Source organism: Thermobia domestica, chromosome 14 (assembly GCF_964235325.1).
Source record: "Thermobia domestica chromosome 14, izTheDome1.hap1.1, whole genome shotgun sequence".
NCBI classification, from domain to species: domain Eukaryota; kingdom Metazoa; phylum Arthropoda; class Insecta; order Zygentoma; family Lepismatidae; genus Thermobia; species Thermobia domestica.
In genome coordinates this window covers 121,565,017-121,572,129 of record NC_137467.1, presented here as the reverse complement: position 1 = coordinate 121,572,129, position 7,113 = coordinate 121,565,017, and positions in this window count along the sequence as shown.

The window sequence follows — 7,113 nt, the reverse complement described above, 5'->3', positions numbered from 1 at the left end:
ACGCAGTTCGCCGTGTTAGTGAACCTGTGGTGGATTTGTAGATGGTGGTTTTCAGAAGTCGCTCTCAGAAACACAAACTATTCTTTCGGTTCTGAAGGCTTATACGATTTTTTGTTTGCTGCAAGGTAAATACGAATGTGTGTATTTTTAGGTCATTATAATATTCAACGTTGTTTCCTTAAGCTTTCCTTATTGTTAACTCGATAAAGTGAAACCGCTCTGGATTATAATCGTATCAGTAGCATGTGGGGCATTGATATACTGTACACTGGCGTCAACTAATCAGCAGTTTTCATACCACGTACTAAATGGAATATTCGACGACTGCGGGGCAATTTGGATAATTCAAAACGGGGCAATTTGAATAGAAGTGAAATTAGAAATATAGGCCTACTGTTTTATATTTGTTTGTCAAAAGCGAAAGCTTCTAGTGTTAACAAGGAAACTGCGAATTCTTATTTTGACTTACTGGGAAAATTAATGAACGAGTATGATCTCCATAAACCATCATAACCGTATTTATAATATGGACGAAAGTAATCTTCCTCTAAATAACAGACCCCTAAAATTTTTGTAGAAAAGGGTAGAAAAGAGGTGGTAAGTTTAACATCTGTTGAGCGAGAGGAAAATGTAACGGTGATAGCATGCTGCAATGTCAGGTCTTTTATACCTCCTGTAGTAATATTCAAAGGCTTACGCCTAAATCCGGACTTTAAAACGCAAAATCTCACTCAAACTTTTGTCCTTAGAGTCCTACTAAAGTTATGACATCGAAATGCTTTACCTTCCTACACACACAACACATGTATTATAACCATTCGATCGCTCTGTTTTTAAGGCCCTTAAAGCCAATTACCACCAAGAGGCAACTATCTGGATTAACTAAAACCCGAGGTCAGTGATTAGTAAATCTCAGTTCTGCATTTTGTTCACTGAAGCCTAGAAGTGGACAGCTTCTGTTGGACTGGCAGTTAATGGGTTTTCATGTACTGGTATCTACCCGTTTAGTCCACAAGCTATTGAAGAATTTCGATTCGCCCCTTCGGAAACGTATGGCCTTCTTATACATTTTGAGAAGCAGTCTTCTCGGGAAGAAGATCTTAACAACGGGCCTTCTTCTTCCGGTCATGGCACTCAAAACTTTGTCCCAACAAAGCCTATAGATGATCCCATACAACAAGTGCTCCCCAACCCAGAAAAAGTTTGTGTGTAGAAGAGACGTCGTGTCTCAGGAAAATCAACTTCTGAAAGCAACTGAAATCCTCTACCCCTTCCAGTGACGAAAATGTAGGCCTAAGTCTAAAGATGGCTGTAGGCGATGAAAGTCAAACAAGGAATTGCTGTTTTTGCCTTCTTAATCACTATTCAGAACGTTCTGCTAGAAAGGGAGACTTTATTCGTTACCAGTGTTGTAAGACGTAGTTTTACGAAGTCTGTGTCGATGCAGAAGGTCGAAAACAGTTTATCTGTTGTCGTTGTCGTTAAATACGAACGATGGAAGATGAATTAACCAATTATGGCCCTTTGCCTTAGACAGTATTCTGAACATTTTTTTAGTGTAGGCCTACATTCAAAAAGATAGCTATAGGTGACGCATATTTACAATTTATGTAGGTCTACTTCTTTTCATTCAAAACTAGCATATTTCAACTACCGTAGAAATTGCAATCTAACTATTAAATAGTTTATACATTATTTCTATAAGACTTGTTTATTTTGTTGGTTATTCATATTACCCCACTCGTTATTCAAATTGCCCCTCACATTTACGTTTCTCGAAATTTCGGCGGGGAAATTGAATACCCAAATTTCACAATGATGTATCTCAGATACTATCTTAAGAAAAATTGTTAAGTGATAGTAAGGTTCAAAGTTTTTGTTCACAATTTTATATTTGAATACCAATTACAGTTTCCGAGATATATGAGAAAATATCTGAAATTATTCAAATTACCCCGCTGTACCCTATATATATATATATATATATATATATATATATATATATATATATATATATATATATATATATATATACTATGTGCCCAAACTAAATGTCCAAGTTTCAGAATCCTGCGGTACTTCCACAATATTTTTTATAGAGGGAGGTTGGCTATGGGCCCCACATCACCAGCTACCTCTATAAAAATGGTTGTGGATATGCAGCAGGATTCAGAAACATGGATTTTTGGATAAGAAACATAGTAATTCCTAAGTGAAGTCTTGACCCGACTACGGTTGGTCTCATAGTTTTTGAGCTTTGCACCTTCGAAGTTGATTTTTTCATGTTTTCGGCAGCCTATAACTCCGAAAGGAAGTATTTATGCACCCAGGTTGGTCTATACTTTTTGTCTTATTTTAGTGTCAGGAATCGCCTCCCAAACGTTGACGGTGTTGTTTTGAAACACCCTGTATATATTAAAATGCTAGTTTTATTTGTTTGTCTCCAAACGAATGTTTATATGTTTTTGTCCAATCGTTTCGACAATGAGATCTCGAAAACTATATGTGCTAGAAACGTGCCATTTTCGCTGATCGAATCCAAATTTTGTGTAGATTATCCAGTTCAAATTGAATTTTAAAAAAGAATATCAATTACTCTCTCTTTATTATACTTTTTAGGTCTGCAATGGAAATATTGAAATTTTAAAAACGTAAAGCATCATATTCTATGAGTTAAAATTCCAATACAACATAACTGTATAAGGGGTTGTATATCTCTCAGGCGTTTGTTTTCATGGTCAAATGATAATGATGAACGAAGGATAACTGTTTCTGAAGGCTAAGATGAATCTTTATTGTTTGGAGTGTTTTGTTCAATGAATGCCACATATCACTGACATTATAATTAATTGTGTGTACAATATATTTGCTTATTACGTACTGCATGCAAGAAGTAAGAAAACACTGATCATACATGAATTCGAAACTCAAACCGGAAGTAGGCTCAAATCTTGCAAACTATGCGAGATATTGAGAAAACTAATCTCCCCTTTATGATATCCCTTGCAGATTTTTTTTTTTACCAAGACGTCTTTTACTTGTGTCTTTAAAGGGACATGTACAAATGTTGTGAGGAATGACAAAGCGATTCATACTCATATGTGAATGATGTGCTGCGTAGAGAGCGCAGGTTCAGCTATCTATCTATTAAAGTGCTACAATAGCAGTGAAAACGCTTTTTTTTTGTCGTCTACCCGGTTAAAGGGTTGCGCCCTTTCTTCGGGGAAGTGTTGTATTAGGAATGTTGAGGGTACAGAAATTGTGGTTGGTCTAAGGGGTTTTCCTTTATTCATTCATTATTTTAAGCAATCAGCATATATACAATAGAGATTAGTTGAAACAGGTGACACAAAAACCTAATAATAATAACAAAGGTAATATGTGCATGGAGGCTATTAGAAATATGAAACAAGAAAAGAACAAACAGTCAGTGCATGAAGGCTAAGTGCGTGAATATAATAACAAATAAGAAAAACAGTAACAGAAATTACAACTCAACGAAATAATATTTAGAAATGATGATGAAAATGAGGATGAATTGTACTGGACGCCACAACACTAGGTTCTGTTAATGAACGGATGCTGTTATCTTCTGTTCCTGGGGCTATTCAGGAACTGATGGAGACAGAGGAGGCCCATGTTAGTTGGTTATTACTGTGCATATGATGGATAGATGGAAGATGACAAATGGCGTGGATGATATATAGCAAAGACTTCTGGGTCTCGATTGACAGGATCCATTTGCAAGTGATACAGTGTAAGATAGTGTTGGAGCGGAGTGTCGACGTATCGTGGCGGTGCATCATTGTCTCGGTCATATCGTAGTATATCCTGAAGCATGGGGTGTCGTAAATCAAAGCGTTTCGTGATGTAACGAATGCGAAGCTGTTCTAGATGGGTGAGCAGTGGTGGAAAGTCTATGAGATCGTAGAGAAGTCTGGTTGGGCTTGGTAAGTGAATTCGATAGGCCAATCTAAAAGCATGCCGTTCCATTATAGACAATTGTTTATAAAATTTGTCGGGAGCTGCGGTCCAAGCTGTATGGCCATAGGTTAAAGTAGTCCTCATAAAAGCTTTGTAAGTGTGGAGGACAGTAGGTGGTCGTAAACCCCAGCTGGTGCCAACTAAACGTTTAAGTAGATTTAGTCTGTTCTTAGCTTGAGTAACAATTTTCTTAAGATGCGGAGTCCACGTAAGCTTTGAGTCAAATATCACCCCAAGGTAAGTAAGAGATGATGTGAAAGGAACTGGCGTGTCGTCCACGTGAATATTCAATAAATTCGGATTGCGAAACACTCTGGATCGTCTACGTGGTGGTAGAAAGACTACAGATTGTGTTTTCGCTGAGTTAATACTCAGTCTCCAGACCTGACACCAACGGACAAATGTGTCGATAGCTGGTTGCATGAGTCTATTAATACGCTGGATAGTGCGAGCTGTTGTGAGAAATGCTGTGTCATCGGCGAATTGGTAGACTTGGACGTGAGGAGTCAGTCTGAGATCAGCAACGTACAGTAGATATAACAATGGAGACAGAGAAGCACCTTGAGGTACGCCAGAATGTAAGAATATGGGGTGTGATAAAGCGTTGTTAATAGAAATATATGCAAGACGTCCTGTTAAGAAAGTATTGATTAATCGTATGTAAGATATGGGCAGCATATAGTTGTGTAATTCGTATATCAAGCCAGGATGCCAGACCTTATCAAATGCCTTTTCCAAATCAAACGTAACTAAACAAGAAGGAAATCCCTTGTTGTATTGGTTATAAATAGCAGTGGCGAGTCTTAAGAGCTGATCGAGTGTACTGAAGTGCGGTCGGAACCCGGCTTGATGGATCGGCAGAAGATTGTGCATGAGGAGGTGGTCGTGGAGCCGACGAACGAGTATACGTTCTAATAATTTGCAAAGACAACTTGTTAAATGGATCGGGCGATACGACTGTACGTCGGATGGTGGTTTCTTAGGCTTAGGAAATAAAAGAACTTTAGAATACTTCCAATCGAGCGGAAAGAAGCCAGTGCGCAGAATAAAAGTATAAATATGGCTTAGAATCAGAATGAAAGATGGAGGTGCTTGTTTGATGAGAGCATATGTGATGGAGTCGAATCCAGGTGCCGTACTGCGTTTGGTTGCTAAAATAGCCCTGATATCATCTGGGTCTATAGCCTGAGTAAGTGGATTATTAGGTTCCAGAGTATGGTGGTCAGAAGGCTGTAGATGAGGAGCGGTCGGATCGGCGTGACGATTGATCGAAGTTTGAAGGCGGTGCGGTGTGTGCCCTCCAGAAAGAGGAGTGAAGACTTCTTGAAAAAATGTAGCAAAAATATTAGCCTTGTCGATGTCATTATTAAGAGCTTGTTGGTTGTGAATAAGAGGATAGGGTGTACGAGACGTTTTGCCAGTAAGTTGGTTGAATTTACGCCAATATTTGCTGGGATGAGTTTCTGCAGTAAGAGTATTACACGTTAAAATCCACTGTCTTTTCTTGTATGCTACAATGTAGTTGTGTGTTATTCGGAGATATTGGCGGTGTAAGCGCAGAGCCTCCAAGTTGCCACTGGTTCTATATTCACGATAAGCTCGACGTGAAGCAGAAATTAGTGTAAGATATCTTGGTGGCAAAATAGGTTTATGCGGTTGTACATGAGTAGACGGAATTGAATGTTCCGCTGCTCCTTGAATTGCTGCAGTAAGGTCAGTGATAACATGATCAAGACTATTCTGCGAGGTAGGTATAGTGAGTGTGCTAATGGCGTCGTCTATTGTAGATCGGTATTGATCCCAATTAGCCTTATGATATAGATAAATTTTTCTAGCTGGTAAGTGATTTGACGACTTCACTGTACATAGCAGTTCTAGTTTAACAGGAACATGATCGCTGCCGATGGAATCTAGTACAGTAATGTTAATAAGATTAGAAAGAGAAGACGAGGTTATTACTACGTCAGGCGTTGTGTTGCTAGCTGGCCTCGTAGGTTGTGGCAAGATGTGAAATTCTCCTGTAGTGGAAGTTTGTATAAAATCAAGAAATTGCTGTTTGTCGCGCTGTGTTCTACTATGGAAATTCAAGTCTGCCATGATAATATAATGCCGGGATTGCGTATCAATGAAACGAAAGAAATCATAGTTGAGAATCTTTCCTGGCCGAACATAGATTGTGGCAAATGTGACTGTGCGACCCCGAAGGTAGAGAGTAGTTACATTATATTCAGGCAGATTGAAAGTTTGAGGCATGGTAACAGTGCGGTATGGTAGACGAGTGCTAATGCCGATAGCTGTACCGCCGTATAGACGGGGTCCGGACGGAGCATCATGACGTAGTAAGTTATATTTTGGTATGTAACACTGTAGATAAGGAGCCAGATAAGTTTCGTTGAGTGCGAAGGCTGAGATGTGTTCTTCCTGTAATAACTGCGTGAATAGTACTTGATGTGTCAATAGTGAGCGTATGTTCATAAATAAGAAACTATACGCCATTATGAAAATACAAAAAATATTGCAAATGGAACCTGCCATATTAAACGTAAACTTCGATAGGTTGGATTTGAAAATGAACTGTTGGTCCAGAATAGGTTGCATGGAGCTGAAGGTTAAACAGAAGTTTAGCTGCATGGATGATTTGGTTGAGAATGTGATTGCGAAGAAACGGATGAATGTTCTGTAGACTAATCGTGAGGAATCGGAGCAGATCTTCAACAGTAACAGGATGAAGTAAAGAGTTTGCAGGTGGAGTGGGACGGTCAGCAGACCTTATGGGTGCAACAAGCTCTGGTTTAGAAGGTTCCGGTTGTGGCTTAGCTTTACATCTGTAACTATATGTTGGATGCTTTTCAGGACACGCACTACACTGTGGTGGCGCCTTTTGATTGGGGCAATCCTTCGTAGCATGTTGTAATGAACAATAGCCACACTTAGTATCATTAGTACACTCGGATGTGGGATGTGCATTATACAGTTGACATCTCTCGCATCTTAACGGAAGAGGAGGAGGTGTGCGAGAAGGTTCTACTTTGTAACGTCTTCGATAAATGTAAGCTCCAGTGAACAAAAGCTGGTCTATCAACTGTGGCTGATCGGTGAGAACCCGTACAAGATATGTTGCACCGTTAG